Genomic DNA, 20,998 nt, shown 5'->3' on the forward strand with positions numbered 1-20,998 from the left:
TTTTTTTCAGCTGTGGAACTAGCTGGCATTGTAGCAAAAGCAATATAAATTATTTTAGGGAAGAAATCATTACAGCTACTGTAAAGCCACTGTTTTTCCCAAAAATTACGAAGAGAGAAAGTGTAGGAGGGAAAACTTTTGTTCAATTTGGAAAAATTAGTCTTTTCATCAGATTTTGAACTGTTTTGTGTCAGTCTTCTAAGGTAAGTGATGCTGTCAGTACACTCAACACGTCCCTGAGTTTTGGAGAATCTTTTGTAACCCCCTGTACTGTATTTTTCAGTTTTTACCTTTCCAAACTGTATTTAAAAGAAGCCTGGTAAAAAGTCATTGGATTGGCTCAGGAACCTTTTGGGATTCAGCCTATGTATGCCGTGACCATGTGGAAAAAACAATCCCAGCAGCAGTTTTTCCCATTCAGTCCCATTTCACAGCCTTAGCAATTGCCTCCATCTCTGCTTTTTTCACTTGAGAGTCCTGGTCTGATGATACCCAGGCCAAGAGCAAAGAGAAGAGAGAAACTGTGGGTGGAGGATATCTGTGACATGGTGAGATGATGAATTTCTTCTAAAATGCAAATTAACGCTCAGCACTTCAGGGATTTCATTGTGAAATAAATTCTCTCATGTCCTAATATATCATGGTTCCAGCTTGTTAAAATCTTGCATAAAGGTGGAGCCATCCACAGTCACTCAAAAATTAATCTCCAGGAGATAACCACTGCATTCTCTTTCACTTTGAACATCTGTTTTTGCTATGTGCCTTCAAATGATTATTGAGTAGAAAATTATTTCATTTTAGCCAGGCACTAGGGGCAGCCACTTTTTGCCACTTTTCTATCCTTGTTGCTCACAGGGAATTGGAATGAATGGTCTTTTCCTCTAGCAAAGCATTTGCTGACTTTCCCTTCTCCCCGCCCCCCCACCTCTGCCTAAGTAGTTATAGGTGGATTGAGTTTCTGTTTTCAGGAATTATTCTGGGTTTTCTTTGGTTATGTTGGGGTTTTTTAGTGGAGCTTTTGTGTTTTATCTTGGCTCTATGTGAACACATTCATGTGTTTTAACTGTAGGCTAAATGTGACTACTCTTACATTTATACAGTCCTAAAATTACATTTGGCCCTTTGAAGGCAACAGCGAGGCTGATGTGACCCCCAGTGAAAATGAGTTTGACACCCCGACATAAACTGTTAAGGGGCATGAGACCAGTTAACTATGGATGATTTTTTGTAAAACAGCTGCCTCAGTCATTTTCAGTGTAGTTGTTTTTATCTGATTGCAACACAGCTGGTCGGAGATTTTTTCTTCCAACAGCTGTGGTCAGAGTGACTTACATGATCCCCAAGTTACTTTCAAGAGTTGAATAGTATTGTGTTCTATAGAAGATGCTCCCAAAAGTAGAATAGATTTGTCTTTTGAAAAGACCGCAAGTCTTCCTCTACTGCTGAAAAGCATTGCTTCAAAAAATGTCATGTGTCATTTCAAATATTACATGTTTTTCTTTTTGTGTCTTGCATTCTTCTAGACAACCCTTGTTTTTAAACAGTGCTTGTTTCCTAACAGTGAATTGCAGGGCATGGAAAACGATGCCTAAAGGAGATAGCAGATCTTTTTTTAATTTTAGAATGTAAATGGAGCAAAGGGGCATTTCACAATATTAGTATTTTTTCAGTTCTGTATATAGAAAAGGTTTCCAGATTTACATTCCGTCATTGACTGCAGACAGTAAAAACTGGAACCATGCTGTTGTTTGGTGTCATAAAATCAGAAAGAGTGAACAGAAGGAAGTCTAACTTATTTGGTAGAGATCAGATACAAAATCCACGTAATGAATCAATGATTTTGTTCAGTTTCATTAAAGCATGTGACAAATTTAGTGTGAGAGTCAATGCTTCAAGGTCTAGTAGTTGGCCACTTACTGTTTGCCCTGCCTGAGTCTCTGCTCAGCTTATTAGCTATTGCACAACAGGAGCTGATGCACAGGATTATGAATTAACTGATGGTATTTTCAATGTTTTATGTTCCTGGACAGAGGTTAAATTTGTTCAGATGAAGGATCTATACTGCTGTTAGGGACTTCAATTATGTCTGCATTCATCTCTTTCACTCCCCAGCCTACTGGTGGAATGAGAGAGAAGTTCTTGGGAATTTGTGGTCAGCTCTTGTAGGTAAATATGATGATCAGCAGTGTCACCAGTTGTGAAACAAGAATGATTGCTCCTTGAAGACAGGCTTGAAGAGTTAAATAGATCGTGACTCTTCTGAGGTGTCTGGAGTGGCAGCTGAGGTGCTGATGTAGGCTCCCATTGACATTTCCTTCCCTGCAGACCCAAGAACCTTATATTCCTTTTCAGACTGGTTGGTTTAGACGTGATGCGTGGAATTATTGGTTTGCTGATAAAGGAGTATCATACTGTGTTTAGTGTAGTGACTTTTTTTTGTTTGCTTGTTTCCTGTTTATTTTATCCAAGAGAAAGCCAACCTTTTGATTTTTAGTTCACTTTTTTAGCAGCAGAACGTAACTGTCATCTGGAGAAAAGCACTTAAGACAACAGGTTTATAACTTAAGAGTGGAGCAGAGCCGATGCCAAATTTGACCGGGCATATATGGAGTGGGAACTGATGCTGGGTTTCTCTAAACTGTAGCTGGTTTTAACGTGTTGATTTTCTTGCTCCAGGGAGCATCGCCTCTGTCTGTGTCAACATGTGTTGATGTTGCTTGAAAGTCCTACTTTTCGGAATTCTACACATTTTTAGACAGTGTACAATACTATTGGTATGCTTTTGACTTTTATATGCAAGACCTAAATGGAGCTCAAAGTTGTGCTGCTCTTTCACAGAAGATTGATTGAACACTTGATCACTTGACCAGACTTTTCATGCTGCCTTTACATTATATTCAAAACCTTGTTCAATTTTGTAATTCCTACCTCATACCCTACCCTAGTCTACAGAAATTGCTTACTCTAGTTTCAAACCCTGTGAAGTATTTCTTCTTGTTCTTCATACTTGTTCTCCTAGATTTCCTTCTGTTCTGATGTTTTTTTCCTTACTTCTGTTCTGACTACTGCTTCTCTTCTTTTCCTTCCTTAAATAGCTGCTTTCCTTATCTAAGGGTAGCTTTTCTTGCCTTCTTAATACCACCACATTATAAAATAGTGAGTCAGTCTTAAATAGGGAGAAAAAGCAATGTGTTCCTTTTTCATACCACTCCTCTGCTAACCTTGACTGTGCTCTGACAAGTCTTCCTTCTCCTTTCCTTCTATCATCTCTTGGCTTGGCTTTTCATACTGCAAAGTTCTGAAATCTGTCACTTTCTGTTCACTTCTGCTGATATAAAGTTGGCTTGTGGCATGGTTTTCTCTTGGCTAGGTTTATTGTGAGCTCATCCCTCTTCTGTCAGCTCTACCTTTTTTTTCCCCCAGACTTGCTGGGTGTTTGGCATGTGCTTTTGCCATGCTGCTCTTTTCAACTCTTTCTGCATGAAGTTAATATTCTATATTCTGATTTCTAAGACATTTGCTCAGCTCTGTCACTACCTCCATCTCATCCTCTGTCTCTTCAGTCAATGCAATATCTTTTATTCTGGCTTTCACACCTTCAGACTTCTTAGCATCCTGCACAATGTTCAGCATTTTTTTTTTTACCTCTTCATTTTGCCTGGCTGTGGTTCAGAACAGGGGCTGGCTCTTCTGGTTCTCCCCTCATCTCCTGTACAGAAAATATTGAGGCAGGTGGAAGTATATGACAAACCTGGTGTAATTTTGCGCTGTCATCTTTCTGTGGGAAATTGGGCACTGGAAAGCAGATGAAAATTCTTGGTTTGTCTCCAGTGGGAAGTGTGCTCATTTATCCTCTTGTAACTTGCTTGTAGCTGAAGAAATAAACCTTAGCCTCTTGGTTTTTATAATTCCCTACTAGACTTGCAATGAAGTTTGTTCCCCGGAAATGCAACAGTTGCAAAAAACCATCATTACTAGTCCCTTCAATGCAAAATGTAAGGTTTCTTCATAAAATTTCCTTGAAGTAATTACTATATTTTCTTCTGTCTTTCAGAACATCTTTTGACACTGGTCCATTTTTCTGTTGTGTTTGTTTGGTGGTGGTGGTGGTTTTTTGTTGTGTGGTGGTGTTTTTGTGTGTTGTGTTTTTGTTTTGTTTTGTTTTTTTCTTCCCCTCCAAATAATATTTCTGGTGTCCTTAGCAGAACTTCGATAACAAAGAAAAACTTCCCATTCATAACTCTTTGTAGGAATGTTGTGCTGTAATTTTTCAAGGAGGCTGTTCTTCCCTCCAGTCTAAAGACATATTGCAAAAATTGTCTATGCAAGGAAGAATCCTAATGCAGGAGATCTTGCCTTTACATTTATTCTTTGTTATTCTCTGGATAACATCAATACTGAAGACAGCCATTTGTCCTCATCTTCTAATAGCTTGATGTCCCTCAGCACAGCTGCTGCTGTTGTGTTCTTGGTTTTTGCATCTTGTCCTTTTCTTAGCTATTGCTGTTGATTGTAAGGTCTTGGATCAGGTCTGGTTTTGCTTTCCAGAAATACTTGCAAAATTGCTACTGGCCACCTTGTGCACCTGAAGCCAAGCTTCCAAAACCCTTAACATTGTTTTTGTCCAGCTTGAGACCTTTTGTGGGATCTCTGCAAAGGCTTGGTGAGCAATGGCTGTCCCCATTCCTCACAACCTATCCAGATCCTTCACATGATCAGAGCTGTTAAACAGATATTAACCGTATACTGCCACTGGGACTCCAAACAGAAAATAGTCTTCAAGAAAAGGGAGGAAATAAATAACCTCAGGAGATGTTGGTTGTCCCATCGACTGAAGAGATGCCTTATTCATTAACAGACATGACTAATTTGCTCATGTAAGGAATGAGCCTCCTAATGCTCAACACTTCCAACTGAAGACCAGTTAAAGACAAGTGTATCTCCTCAGAACTGGATTCCTAGCTTGGCAGCTAAGCATTCTAAAGCAGTTTGGTTTCAGTTAATACTGTGTTCCTGGAGACTGCCTACTCTGTGTTGGCAGAGGTTGACCAAGATAACCAGATAGGTCACTTTGGCTGTGTCTGCATGACACAATACAACTTTATGCAGATGTGTCAGAAATCTCTGCGCAAGTCACCTCACCTGGGGGTTTGTGTGATGTACCAAGGCTGTTTCTGAATATTTGGGTTACCTTATGTACATCTTCATTTCTTATTTTCATCATGCAGCGTGAACTGCATCTGATGACTCCCTTTTCAATCAGACATCTTTGTAACTCTAACTAAAAACCTGTAAATAATACATTCTGAGTTACAGCAAAACTCTGTATTTAGCCTAAACAAGACATTGTAAGAGTCTTTACATAGACCTTATTTACCTGCAAAGCTGCTTCAAGTTTTAAAATTGAACTATGCATATATTATAATAAAAAATGATACACTCGTGACATGTTTTTATGTCTGTTTATAAAGGTGTCTATATGACTAATATGTTTACTTATGTATTTCCTTGATATTTTCTCTGTTAAACATTGTAGGAGGCTTTAAAATTAATTTTGACCGTATCAGCATGACACTGACATTAGTTAACAGGATGAGATTTTCTTATGTTTTGGTTGTTTACTTTGTTGGTCAATCTGTGCCTGCTGTTACCTGATATCCACACTATGCATTTGAATAACTCAGAGAATACTTTTTTTTTTTTTCTGAAGGCATCCACATTTTATATGGAAATATATTTTAAAACTAGAATTTGTTAGATTTTTGAGTCAACTCCTAATTCTTTCCATAATCTGTCCTGGAGAATGGTCAATTTTCTTTGTAAAATATTGTAATGTGATAAAAATACAGAGGAAACAAAAAGATAAATAAGCTTGCTGTGTAGCTACTCTATAATAATTTTTTAATAATTCTAATATTTCTTTATAAGACGCTGCTTTTACAGATGAAGTACAATGAAAATTGCTTAAGAAATTAAAAATTATATTTAATGAGTAAGCATGAATGATGAATTGTTATTCTTGGAGAGATGTAATTAAATAATATATGAATTGTAATTCAGAACAGCTGACAGCAGATTACTCTTATTTTTCATTTGCTATTTATTGTATTGCTAAAAAAAATGCATGAGCGACCTACATTTAATAAATATGTTTGTATTGTAGGCTAAACAGAAATGAGTAACTGTATAAAGTCATTATAATAAATCTTTAAAATATATGGGGATAAGCGCTTGTTTTCTCTGATGCCTGAGGAGCCCAAATGAGTACCTTGTATTAAAGAAATGTGTGAACACTGCACTGTTTTCAATTGAGATTTTCTTTGTAAAATCTATCTAATTAGAAATACTTTTTAATAAGCTATTCATTTGTTTTCTGTAACTAGCACACAAATCTGATTCTTATTGCCAACCTGTGTGGCTGTAGTATGTAAAGAAAGGGAACACACGCCTTTTTGGTCACCTGTACCTTTGTAAGATGTATATTTTCTTGCACAGTGAATGTTACAAGTGCAAACTGCTTTGAGCCTGAATTCAGGAGTGGGGTTTACTGCTTCTATTTGTGGCTCTTTGAGCAGCCTGTTGCCAAGGAGATCACTGGCAAAACCCCAGCAACTGCTTGCACCAGGTTAGCCTATAAAGTAAGCGCTGCAACAGATCTAGTGACAATCATTAGACACTTCCTGAGAAAACACCCTGGAGGTTTTACAAGGGTTTATATTTCTACCACCTGTTTCATTGTCACATCTGCTCTTCAGCAAACAGAAAGGGAAATGTTTGTGATCTCTTGATAAATAATAATGTTTGTTTCTTTCCCCGATTTAACAAATCAACATCTATTAAAAAACATTTATTTTCCTGCCTCATGTGATTCTTCTTTGTGTCAGAGATAATTAGCAGCCATCTAATAAGATTAGCTAACTTCTGTGATTAGTGAGCTCAAACCCTGTGCTTTTCCTTTTGCAGGTAAGTGAATGTGGCATTGAGCATCCCTATCTACATTATTGTCACTTTCTTTGGCTCTTATTTCTGATGCCAATGTATGGAATGAAAACAATAAAGGCAATAGGAGAATACTGACACGCAGGTACTGTGGATGCTATTGGAATATACATATTGAGGAAGATGGTAAGTGGGATGTTTTCCATCTTTGCATACACCGTGATAGCATTTTCACTAATGTGCTGCTGACATCCAGCAGCAGCCTGTTGTGCTCTTGGAAACCAGCTCCGTGTGGCGTTGTTGAAAGGAGGATAAAATGGGAGCTGCTTTCTTGGATTGGTGGATACTAGTTCTCTGCAGATTTGTTTGTTTGTTTTTGGTGGTTTGCAGGGGTTTTGGACACGCTTCTCTCTGAAAGGTTATCAGCATTTTCCTTTGGATTTAGACCTTTCAGTTGGGAAAGGGGATACTGTTTCAAGAGATGTTGCAGGGTGGTACAATTAACCTTATAGTATCAAACTAGGAGGAGAGATACACAACCAGAAATGGATGTTGTGTACCCTGCTGAAAATGATGGGAGTTTTCAGCTGAGCATGTGTCAAGGAAATATTCTTAGACCACTCAGAGGCTTTGCAATTAAATCTAATTTGAACAAGATAATTGCATTACATTTTATAAATTAGAAATTAGTCAGGTTTTACAGGTACTTAATTGTGCTCCAGGAGATGCACAATGTAGGGGGGATTTTTGGTGGAATGGAAATATACCACTGTGAACTGATGTTTAAAGGAAAAATATAAGAAAGAGCTTGTTCATCTCAGTGCTAAGGCAGATGGAGTTCCAAGTAAGCTCAGTATTATGCTGCATTTTCAGAGAAGGAAAAAATGGTTTTTGCTTTCTGCAGCAGCACCTGTCCATAGTCTGACACACAAATGCCTTTGGGTGGGTCTGCTTAAATCCTTATAAACAAGGGCTGTTACAAGGATGGTGCTTTAAATATCATGTTTTACATTAGGTACCTCTAGAAGCATTAATGTTGAGTGAATGCCAGTACAAGGTGATGTCCCTGCTTTGCTCACAGGTATTCTAAGGTGTTTCACAATACTTCCAAAGGGCCAAATTACTCCTACTCCTATAGAGATAACAGCTTCTAGCTCCTTGTTGTTGTTCACACTTGCAGAGGACTTAAAGGCCAGTCTACTCAGTATTGTGATGCCTTCTCCACGGTCTAATGGCAAATGAAGGATTTTCCTGACATATTCAGAAGGATAAAAGAAAATTTGTAATGTTGATACAGTAGCGTCTGTTATGATATTGCTTAGCCTTAATGGTCACAATTGTGCTTACCCATATTTCTATGAATTAAGTGAGGTTTAGCCCTTAAATGCGAATTTTGATTATATGAAGAGTCAGTGAGATCTGCTGCATGGCACTACTTACTAGTTAATTCAGTGCAACATGTTTTCTGATAAAATAGTTCATTCTGGGAGAGAGCCAAAATGATTTCCTACCCTTAAAGCATAAAACCCCATGAATTCTTGGGCTTTGTGAATGAATTTCATTGCTTGTTGTAACATCTTCTGTCATCTTTAACATATGGCAAAATAGCTGAAAACCTGTTTACAACATTAGTTAAAACTACTTACATAATCACTTTCTGGAGCCTTTATGGGAATTGAAATACAAGAATATCAAATATAATATACAATAAATTATGAAGAAAAAATTATAGGTACTAAATACCTGAGTTCATTGTCCCTGACTGCCTTACTGCAATTCTCATAGGATAATTATTTATTCATAAGCCTTTTGTTTTACAGAATTATTTTTTCATGCTTTCTATATACATATGTATGTATGTGTGAATATATTTGCATAATATAGATTTTCTGTACAAATGTGGGTTTTAAACCATCCTCTGGGATATACATGCAATAATATTTATAGTTCCAGAATATTTATTCATATCATCTGTACCCGTTGAATAGGTGGTTTGCATTATATTCGCTATTGTAATCACTCCTTATTTAAAACTCATATGATTCACAAAATGCTATAAAATGTCTGGGGATTTGTGTTTAGTATTGCTTAAATGCACAAGTAATTTCTGTGACAGGATTACGAGAACAGTAAAGATTTGGTGATAGTGTGGCTCACTGTAAAAATCAATTTTTTTCACTTTTGTAAAGTTATCATTATATTTTTCCAATGCTTGGATTGTTTTCTTATTTTTAATATTTTGAGGGGAAGTGAGTGGAAGGGAGAAGAAAAGGATATATTTCAAGACATAGCTAGGGTCAATTATTTTCCTTCCCTCTCCTATGAGATGTCAAAGCAAGCTGGATTTGTTGTCATTTGACATGTACATCAGGCCAAGGGGGGATGGTTTGTGGGCTATGAGACTATCAAGACTGTCCAGCTGGAAACACCTGGTGGAGTGAGGCAATTTGAGAGTGAGTTTGTGATGAAAACTGGCTGGCTTGATCGACAGAAACAAGGCTGAGGTAGCACTGAAAGGGAGAGAAGCAACTGGAAAGGTGATGGGGACTGTTGTGAGATTGAGCCTGACAGAGCATCTTTGTTACTCAGGTACCATTATCTGTGTCTCCACTCAAGCAGATATGGCTGTTTTTCAACCTGCAGGGAGTGGTACCTCAGGCTTATTTCAGTAGACTATGCTGGTGAGCATCAATGGTTCACCTGTCAAGCTGTCACATCTGAAACCCAAGTTGTCACAATGTCTTAAATGCACTCTGCTTTCCTTATTAGGGCATAGCAAAGTGATAAATCACTTGAACAAATCTTTATACTGGGCTGCCCATGTCCAGGGATGGATGGACTACTGGCTTTGTTCTGTAGAATCAAAGTTCTAACTCCTTGGGAAGCTCTTCCCTCTCTACCCAACAGCAAACACAATTAGTTGTGCTCATCAGAAACAACTAAATCAAGAACTTCTAGAATAATGAAGATGAGAGAATTGCGTGAATGCCCTAGGGATTCTAGGTTGCATTTCCTTTAGACTGAATGGCTAAGTCCTATACTCTCCTGGAGCTTTTGACGATGTGGACTGACACGATGTTGTGAGGACTTCATTAGTCTGTATTAATTATGCAGAGCTCCTATATGCACTGGGGATGAATTACTAAAAAATACTAACAAGTTAAACATTTATTGGCATTCTTGTTGAATAGCCTCCACAACATGTAGGTAGTTCTAAAACTACAAGGAGATCTTCCCAAAGGAAGCCTAAGATGGCTTTATATCACATCAGTATCAGAGTTTTCCCTCTCATTCTGTAGTCAGAGGACTTTGGTGAATCTGCAGTTGTCAGGAGTTGTGGGTTACATACAGATCAGTAAAACCCCAGTTTCTCTAAGTAACCAGGTTATTAATATGGTTAAATTAAAACTTTTTGTTTTAAACTGTGGTGCAACAGGTACAGTGTAATAAGGTAAAATTGATAAATATATTGAATATTTTCTTGACCTATTTATTGGTTACCTCTAGAATAGTGCTAATGATAAGTAAATCTTCTGATAATTTGCTCTGATCATGTGGCATATGGCTTCGCCCTTATGCCATCATACATATAAATGCACTCAGAATATATCTATTTAGTACTAAATATATGATCACACATACTACTTAGATTTGAAATTAGTCTATGTTCATCCTCTTTGGCTTATTTTATGTTTGTGAAAACAATTTATTAGCTTAGCTTTAGTTTTTACTAATTAAATTGTGCTTAGTAGAAGCTACTATTTGTATTAAGAATTGTAAATAAGCATTTAGTTTTGAAACTCCACCTGCACTTTATGTCCATGTTCTGTTCTTATGTGTGCAAAGTGCTATTTGTGAGTGGTAACTATACATTAGATACCCAACAGCTACTTTGCATCTGAACTTATCAATTTATTCAGAAGTCCCTTTTTTAAGTATAGTTATCTAAGAACATGCACAAACACAGACTCTGCCGTTGTTGGTAGAATGAAATCCTGAGAAGCTGTCATCACTAAAAGTGTAGAAAAACAGGTAGTATTATCCTGATTTGTGGGGATTTTTTTGTTTGTTTGTGGTTTGATTATTTTTTTTCTTTCCTTTTCTTTTTTTTTACTACCCCCCTGGAAAAAAATCCAATTTGGCCATTTATATGTTATGTGCTCTATCAGCTCCATAGGTAACATCCACTGAAAGTGGAAAGCCTTTTCAACGGTGTCATTGTTGCTGAAGGTTAACACTGTCTGCCTCAGGACTGGAAACTTCACTGAGGTCACCTGTTTCCTAATTGCGATTTTTGGTGTTGTAGCTCATGAATTACCATGGATGTGTGGTCACGCATGTCCCTTAAGGCTAAACTGAGATTTTGTGTGATTCATTATTTCCCTCTTTTGCTATTTTTAATCTGGAGTTCCAGAACAAAATTTGCACACTGAGAAACAGACCCTATAGAGGCTGATCTTTCAAGGATAAGTGAATAAATCAGTAGTTAAATTTCATTTTAATGATAAATAGCACCCAGCCCTCTCCAGGCAAAAATGGCTGGTTATGTATTTTGCAAATGTTCCATTTCACTGTAATCAATGTTTTAAAGTGTATCTGTATTTAGTTAATTATTCTTTTCCATTATATTCTTGGTTTTCCTTTATAAAAAATCACCATGATTTATGATCAGATCATAGCTACTGTGTACCCTTGCTATTTCATTAGAGGGATGTCTATACTAAAAATGCTATCCTGTTGTTTTCTGTGGGGTAAAAGCAGGACATAGCCCAATCTGTACATTTTCCAGTAAGCTTCTAGCCTCCAGTAAAAATACTGGCAAATCCTTGTTTGTGAATCACGTGGGTGTTTGCTAAAGTTGTTGAGGTGAGAAAATCTTAGCTATAAACTTATCATAATGATGGCATGACTTGTATATTCTCAGAAACTTGTGTGTGTATATTATGCTTATTTGGGTAATAATTATAAAAATAGAAAAGTAGATCTAAAAATTTTGTTTTTTAGAGATAAGAGTATCTTAATCCATTGTGTTCCTTTGGTGGCAATCAGGACGGAACAAAAGTGGCAAAACTCTTCCTGTCTCTCCCTTTAGCCCTATGAGACTGGGGAGTAGATAAGGTGAGTGCTGGACTGTGTAGGTTGGGGATAAATGTGAAGTTCAGGGCAAGGCTTGGAAAACACATAACCTGACATTTGGTCACTGAGGCTCTGTCTTGTTGATGTTTTTACCCCTCGTTCCTAAGGCATGGTGTTAATGGCTTCCTTGGTGTAATGACAAATGGGACTGAAAATGCTTTTTATGGCAGAATTGATGCTCAATCTTTCCTTTTGGCAGGGAAGGCAGTGCATTATCTGTACTTCTGCTTCCTCATGCTGACTTGTTCTTGGCTAAAGCTCTGTCCCAAGGTGCATACTCAGGAGGTTTCCTGGTGGATCCCCCACAGAGAACCACCAGCAGGGTGGCATGGCAAGCACACCCCTGCAGAGATTTAGAAAAACCTCTTGATTTATATTGAATGTGTGAAGAGAATCCAGTTCCTAGTACTGAAGAAAGCTATGACTTTAATTCTGACTTTTTGTGGAATTTTGCCTCACCTTTAGCTTTTTAATTAATGCAGTTCTTGTCTTGCAGCCATACCATGCCATCTTAATTTAATTGTGATTTCTAAGTTGGCAGTGGATTGATTTTGTGGATTGACTGCAGGCTGCAACTGGTTTCCTCTTTTTGCTGCAGTTTCTCAGTTGTACACTTCCACCATTTCTGACTGGCATAGCATTTTTCTACTGTGTTGAAATAAATGTACAGGGATTTAAAAAAGGAACATGTATTTGCACTTAGCTACGTATTCGTAGAAAATGGCCTGTATGGCTAACACAATTTTATATTGATTATCCGCTGAGCTAATCTTGTTTGCAATTAAGTGGAGGAGGCATATCCATACAGATGTCTTATTTTTAGTATCACAGTGCTTTGTATGCATTGTGTCCCAGTAAAATCCTTTAGCTTAGCTGAAAAAAATGTAAGTTCAAGGAATTTTTCCTGTAAGGTATTGTTTTCATGACAGCACTATTTCTTCATTGTTGCTAGAAAGCAAGTGTAACAATACATGGGAATCAATAATCATCAAGAGCACTGCATAACTTCTCCTACTGACTTCTTACCAAGAGTAAGTCCTTTGCAAGAAGGTACTGGCTATTCTTTTGGGTTAGTAGAATTAAGCTCCTGGTCAGACATGGTGGTAAAATCTCTACAGTAGTTCAAACACCCTAAGTATTTTTAATGTGGTGATGTTGTTATTACTACTGAAGTTGTAATGGGCGAGATGTACGGTGAGGTTTGGAGGGATGTCATACAGGACAGAAGGCTTATGCAAAGCTAGAAAGAACATTGTGTTTTCTGCATCATTCCCCTTAGCTGTGGGAATGAGTTACGAATACTGTGAAAGGTTCATTCTCAGTAAGGTGCAAATGCAGTGGATGTGACAACAACCCTTACTTCTGCAGAGAAGCATCCATTTTTATGAACGTTGAGGTTTAAAGCCCTCTGTCATCCTCAAAATAATATTGTTGGACTTTCCAGGGTTGTTGAGAAGCTGGATTTGTGCTTTTCATTGTAAATTGCGTAGCTTCCCTCTCATGGAGGGAAGGCCACTCTACTTTTAAACCTGACATGGAAAAATCTCTAGGTTTATAAACCAAGTGGGCAGCAGTTAACAGAAGAAAGTGAAAAGGAAAGGAACAGTAAAAGGACTGCCTAGTAACACTACAAAATCTGAAGGCTGGCACCTGATGTTGGATGAAGTATTCCTACAGAAGATTGACTGATTTTCTTAAGGCCAGCAATGACCATTCTATTCAACCTGTCTTGATTTTTCTGCAAAGCAGCACATAACAGTTGTACAATATGATGGTTACATTTCAACACGTTTTTTATAAGGACTGTTAACTTTCATTTGAACTTTCAAGTGATGGAGAGTTCACTCCATGTTTTGGTAAACTATTTTGTTAATGAAATACCCTTTCTGTTACAGTTTTGCCACGCACATATGCTCTGAATTGAGACATTAACAAGGTGTATCATTAATCATAGTTACACCTCAAAGACATTATCTTACTCAAATATCAGCTTTTGCTTTAAGTAGTCAGCTAATTGCTTCCTTAGCTTTTAATATGCTGAATTAAGGTATTTTTATTGTCAGGGGTTGGCTTCATTTGTTTAGGAAACTGGTTGTTCTCAGGAGCTTCTCAGGTCCCCTATGTAAGTACAAATCCACAAGGAGCTTTTCTCACCTCTTAAAAATAGCCCTCTATTTCAGATAGCAAAATTCCACCCTCAGAGTTTCCTGTGTGTTCCATTTGGTGCTCAGAAAAGTATTTGAAAATGTAAGACAGAAACGGCATATGCCGTTTGCCTTCGAAAAAGCATGAATTGAAAATGCATAGAGGCAGAAGTTTTCATCATCTATCTGTAAGGACTTCTGATGGTACCTGAAATGGCAGGGATGGATGGATGAGATGCATGGATTCCCTTCTTCCCCACGCCAGCCTCGCTCCTTCACCCCGTTGTCTCCCTGCTCCTGGTGGTGTTTTCCCACCTCTTGTCTCCCTGAGGAGTTGCTGAGGGGCCGAGCGGCTGCCAGAACCTGCCAGAACCACCCAGAGCAGCCCTGGATCCTCCTTACAGAGACACCCCCCCACACCCTGCTGCCACTCCCAGGCACTCTGTGTGTCTGGAAAAAGAGTCACGTCTTTTATGCTGTCCCCCACAACTCTTACTTGAGGAAAGTTTATTAAAATTTTGATCTGGTGCTGTGAGGAGTGCAGCAAGGACAGCAGCTGGAGAGGGGCTACACGTGAAGAGCATGTCCATTTTGCAGGGGCTGCCTGCAGGATCAGAGCAAGTGGTGGGCAGAAGTAAGACCAAAATCTGGCGTCTTTTTTTTGCTGTATGACAGCAACACGGTGGTTATTATGCAGCTTTGTTTCAGGTCTGATCGGTATAGCTGAGCATCATGTATCTGTGTATTCTTGGCCACTGTTCTGTGTTATGCCTGAGTTGTGCCACTGATTGTGCTTAGCTCCTTCAGTGGCATTTTCCACAGATGCTATCACTGCACTTTGCCTGAGAGCAACAGGCATTTTAAGCCCATTCCACTGCACCAAGTGTGGCTCTCTACTCTTGCTCATACTCTCACAGTCTGGGCTGAAATGTATTCGCAGGAGAGAACTTTCCTTGTAAACCAGACTTCACAATATACAGCAGATCTCTCTGTATATGCACACAAAGTAAGAAAACCCCAGGTTGCTTTTTTGCCAGTGAGTACTAATTTTCCTGTATATATGTTTCAAATGTTGACTTGAGGGTGTTGTGCTGAACACAATAGGCTGTTTAGCTGCCTCCCTTTCTCACATCCATCCATCATTGTGTAACAGAAGTGTATGATTAACCCACTTGTTGGCAGAAGGAAAGATGGACAAGCTCCTTTGCTATGGAACTGAAAACCTAAATACAGCCTAAGTTTTGCCTGTTCTAATTTCTACCTTTTAGGTGGCTAAGTGGGACATTCCTCGTATGACCTTAAGGGACATGTAAAATACGAAATGCCCTGTGCATTTCTTCTTAATCCTCACTGCTAAGGATGCCAGCGTGTGTTGCTTCATACAGCATGGCTTTAAGCTATTCTTGTCCGTATCTCTCAGCAAAAACAATCAGTCTAACAGGACAAGTTAATTGGGTTGGGATGATCCACTCTTAAAATTTGCTAGCAGGTCAGAGGCAATGTCCTTTATTTAGCCTATAGAACATAACTCCATGTAATTCCTGGGCTGAGTGGCTTAGAGGAATCATCTTAATTATTGCAGACAAGTTAACTGGAAAAGAATCAACAAAGCAGTATTTGTTAGACCGTATGAATGCAGCCAGTCTGGCTTATTTAATCAAGAGGGTGAAACAACATTTCAATTTTTACCTCCCTTTTTAAAGTAGAAATTGTTTGGATACAACTTTGATATAGCCAATTAGCTGTAAATATTTTAAACTATAAATTAAAATTCAGTTTACTATTCCTCTTCTGCACAGGGTCCTGGAGTTATAAGATGGGATGAATCACATTCTTCTACTAAGTCGGGGCATCTTAATAGAAAACTTGACCCTTATCTGTAGTTTTATATTAAAACAGATGTTTCTGTATATATGCTTATTTCTGTGTTTTGCTGTGATCTGATTTAGAGCTTTTTGCCCTAGGTATATGTTTCCCACTATTCTCATTTAGTTTTTGCAATTTATAAATGCTGAACTTGAATGTCTTTGTGCCAACTGGAACTGTGTGATTCCAGTTCTTAGCCAATGAGGCTCAATCTAACTGGCTTCAAGGTGTTGCTCTTGATCTATAAAACCTTTGGCAACCTTTTGACTTTCTCTTTTGCCTTGTAGCCTCCTGTATTTCTGAGCCCTGAGGTATTTCATACCTTCCGATGCATTAGGAAAACACTTTCTGGTTCTTAGAATTAAAAAAGAAAAAAAAAAAAAGGAGAGAGAGTATTTTGTTTCTACTTGCTTCCTGTAAGTTTTTTTTTTGGTAAGAATTTCTGTGTGTAGTTGCTATGCTGTATTTCTAAAATTCAGTAATTCTCTTCAAACTATCCTATAGCTGATTACTTGTGGATGATGTTGAGAGTGTGGTTTCTTAACATTTTATTTGTATGTACCCAGTTTAAAAATAAAAAAGGAGAGAAAAATGTCAGCAGACATCTAGAAAACTGAATAATGTAATTATAGAATGATTCTTCTGTGATGAATAGAGGCAAGAAGAAAACCACTACATCATTAACATGCTGGTTTTCTATGGTACTACTTTGAAAATGGCATTGGGAATCGTTGTAACACCTCCTGTACCATCCTTTGACTAGATATTGGATGTCCTGATTGCAAGGTGTATATATAGTGGTGATTTCACTCACTGCAAAAATGTAACAACTGTTGTTACTCTGTGTCACACTAAACATGTTAGTCTCAAACAAGAAGGGAAGAATATTATACTCTAATGAAACTGCAGTGAATATGTATAAAAATAAGTTGAAATTTCCCAAACTGGAATTTATCTGGGTTACTGAAACAGGCATTGAGGTATCATGGGATCTGTAATGATCACAAATGGTCAGGACCTTGTCTTGTATTTAATTTACAACTGCAGCAGGATAGTTCTACTAACATCACACTGGAGAACTGGTTCAGCACTAACTTGCTCTGTGTTCTTGAATGTCCAGGTGTTCCTCTGAACCTCATTAAAGGACCAGTCCAGCATAACTCTGCTTGGGGAGGCAGGATCACAACACCTAGTAGTACATTGTTATACATATTGGATTAATCAGTATTTTAAACTTTGAAATACTGATCTGTTTGGAAATCTTCAAACCCTTTCTTCCCAATTCAGTCATTCTGGATGAGGATAATTTTGCTTTCCTGAACAAACATATCATCCAGAAATAACTTTTAATGGTGAAAAACTGAGTTACCATATGACCCGTGGTAGAGTAGGAAAACTGAGGTCATTCTCTCTGACATTATCATGACTCATTCCTGCTTAACATTTTGATTCTACTGTGGCTATTGTATTTGCAGATTCTGACAAACAAAGCTTGACAAGCAGTAAACCCTGATGTATAGCAGTGAGTCACAGTTGAAGCACCTGGTACTTTCAATACATGTCTGAAACACCTTCAGGTAACCGCAGTCTTGGAAACACTGACTTAAAGAAACTTCTGTGATGATATTATTCATGGCCAGTGTTGCATTATTATTGAATGTGTTGTGGTATTCTCCTGAGGTTATGTTTTCAGGGCTGTAACGTGACTAATGTGCTTTGTAGTGGGGACAGAATCTACTGAGCATGTTAAGAGATATGTCTACTGGTGTGAGTATCTGTGCAATATTTACAGCTATGAGAGACCAGCTAAGTATCCAGGGAGTATATGCAGTGTTTTTGAGAAAGGATATATGCAAAATTTGTCCAGTACCTGGAACAGAGTAACTGCTTGTCAGTGCTGACCTTTACTTTGGACACATAGAAGTCTGTATGTACGAGAACATTGTAGAAACATAAACCCATTAGTGGAAAAGTGTACAAAAAACAAACCAAACCAAACCTGAAAATATTGAGACAGCATGAAAATGTGATGTTGAAAGCTTAAGTTGCTGCAATCTAGTGCCTTACAGAAGCTGCTCGTTCAGCTCACACAATGTCCTTTTGGGGAGGATCATATTCTAATATTACTCTGTGGTGTGTTGTGCTGAAGCCCCTGACAGTTGTTTAGATCCTCCCTTGTGTGTGTGCCTACACACCATTGAGACACAGACAGCAGATTCTAATGAGAGTCAGTAAAGAGCTTTTTGTTTGCTAAAAAAAAAAAAAAAAAAAAAAAAGCCACCACAAAAACCCAGGCAATAACCCCCTTCCCTCCCACTCCCCAGATTAGCTAATCATTTGTCTCATCTCTTAGAGAACTATACCTGAAAGAATTCTATTTGTTGCATAGTTGTTTCACTTTCGATATTCTTTGTCAGATTTTAGTGATATAATGCTATAGTTACATTAACAAATACCATTAGTCAGCTTTCAAGAAGTGCATATGTATTTGTTATCCCCCTGGCATCTTACACAGAGGTGTTTAGGCTGCCAAGAGCTCTGGTCTACCAACATCTCCATCATCTTCTTTCTTGTCTTGTACATGATTTCTAGTACAGACCAATTATAGCGTTTTGCAGATCAGCACAACATTAATAAAAATAATTTTCTGAAGTTACTGATGCGTTGTTCTAGACAAATATTTTAGAAGTAAAAAAGCCCCTATCACTGGAAAAAAGTCTCACAAGGAAAACTGAATTATAAATATCTGTCATCCTTAAGTATATGGATCTTTCCAGACATCAAAAATAGCCATTGCCTAAAATGGAGTATGAATGGAGACAGACTAAGGCAATTGGAAGCATGTGTGAGAAATGGTTGTGAATGCTCTGTTCCATATTCTGACATCATCTTTAACATCATGTTATTTTATGTAGCGATTACTATGTAACTTTTTTTCCTGTCTTGAAGACTTATTTTGTGCAGAAAATATGAATAGCACAAATGAAGTAGGTATGCTAACACTCATACTTATTGATCTGATGTTTATCTGCATCTTTATTATTACTAGGTATTAATGCAGCTAGATCTGAGTTTAAACTTTGACCTCAGAGTATCTTGATTTAAAAACAAAACAAAAAACAAAAAAAACACACAAAAAAAAACCCAAAACCAAACAAAACCAACAAAAAACCCCCAAACTTGACAAAGCTTTTGGCTATCACTAAGATCTGCTCAATTAAAACAAATCCCATAGGCTGAATGATCTCACTTTCAGAACTGTTAAGATAGATGGATTTTTCTTCCAGCAATGATCACTATAATTTAAAACATAAGTAGATATACCTAAACCACATTTTTTTCCATCACATTTAACATGTGGAGATAATTTCTTTTGTAATATTCTTTATTTCGACTTCTTAAAAAAATCTTCTCTTTTTTTTTTTTCTTTTTTCAATAGGCCTAATAAAACAACATGTACTTGAATATTAGTGTAAGAAAAATTCAGAGTCTCTTACAAACAGCCACATGAAAGTAGAAAATAAAATTTTATGGAAATATCACCACATCTAGGGAAGCAGCTTTGTACTTATAGCTATCATTCCTTTCCTGAATGTAAAATTTTGAGATGAAATCATACGCGAGTCTATTCCCAAAGCCAGCATTTCAGGCTTTGGCTTCCAAAACACCCAGTTCTTTGGCCCTGCACAAGTCAGAATGTCTTTTTCTTGAAAGCAGGGCAGTAGGATCTCCTTGGAACTCCTCTTGCATGTTGGCTTCCCAGAAGCGTGTGATGCCTCTCACTGAGCTGTTCTGCTGTACATATGGGATCATCCTGGCCCAGCTAGGGTGTTGCACGTTTTCTCTGGCAAATACTGACTGCAGGCTTCCTCTCTTATTGTGCCCTGCTATCCTGGTCCAACCGATGTGCTAGCTTGTGTCTGTGTATCTTAATGAGACAACTTTGTTTGTTTGCGTTTTTTCTTGAAATCCCACCAATACTAGTAATTAGTCAAGTTTAGATAAGGTATAAAATTCATTTTTTTTTTTTTTTGCTCTTAACAGTTCTTCATTCAGACAAGGGCTTGCTTTGGTTCTCTCCTGCTGTTGTCTGACTAGGCATAGAACATTGTCTGTGTGATAAGGATCCCTTTTAAGCTGAATTGTTTGGATTTAAGCTAGCGTGTCTTTCAAATAGCTTTAAATCCTTTAGCTGCATGGTACTACACTGCTAAATACATTCTGTTCATTGTCATCAGGGATCCCAAAACAGGAAGAGCACATAGTCACCTGTGCTAGCATATGGAGGTACAAAGCCCATACAGAAACTGGGAGCAAGGGAGAGATTCTTCCTGCAGCTGGCAAAGGAGTCTGTTCTGTGTGTTGTATCCATCAACATGGGCAGCTGCTGTTGTGTCCCTGGCCTGTTAATGCACATGGAGACAGGACTGCTGGGATCTTTCAGATCGCCCAGTGAGTACTGGGTTGTCTGATTTTATGTATATATATATATATAAAATATATTTTAATCCTGGGAATCCTGTTTTCATGAGAGATCCCTAGAAACACTGGGAACCAAATTTGAACGTGATCCTCCCATTTATTTAACTAGAGAGCTGGTTGGGGTGAGCTCATAGCAGATCTCCATAGCAGGTGAGTTTTTTAAATGCTTCTTCAGTAGACAGTCTCTAATCTGTCTTCAGAGTGATAATTGCAGTTTGCCCATTTCTGTAAGATGTATTTGCTTTTGGTGGATTAGATTTTTGTTTGTTTTCTTTATTTGAAGGGAGAGGTCCTGCAGAGCAAATGCAGCATTTCTGTGAATAGCATATGATCTGTGTTTCAGGTTTGCAAACAGTACTCCCAATTGAGGTAGAACTGCACTTGGTACTCACACCTTTTGTTTTTGTAAAATTTAGCAGTAGGTTAATCTC

Source organism: Nesoenas mayeri (genome assembly GCF_963082525.1).
Source record: "Nesoenas mayeri genome assembly, chromosome: 7".
NCBI lineage: Eukaryota > Metazoa > Chordata > Aves > Columbiformes > Columbidae > Nesoenas > Nesoenas mayeri.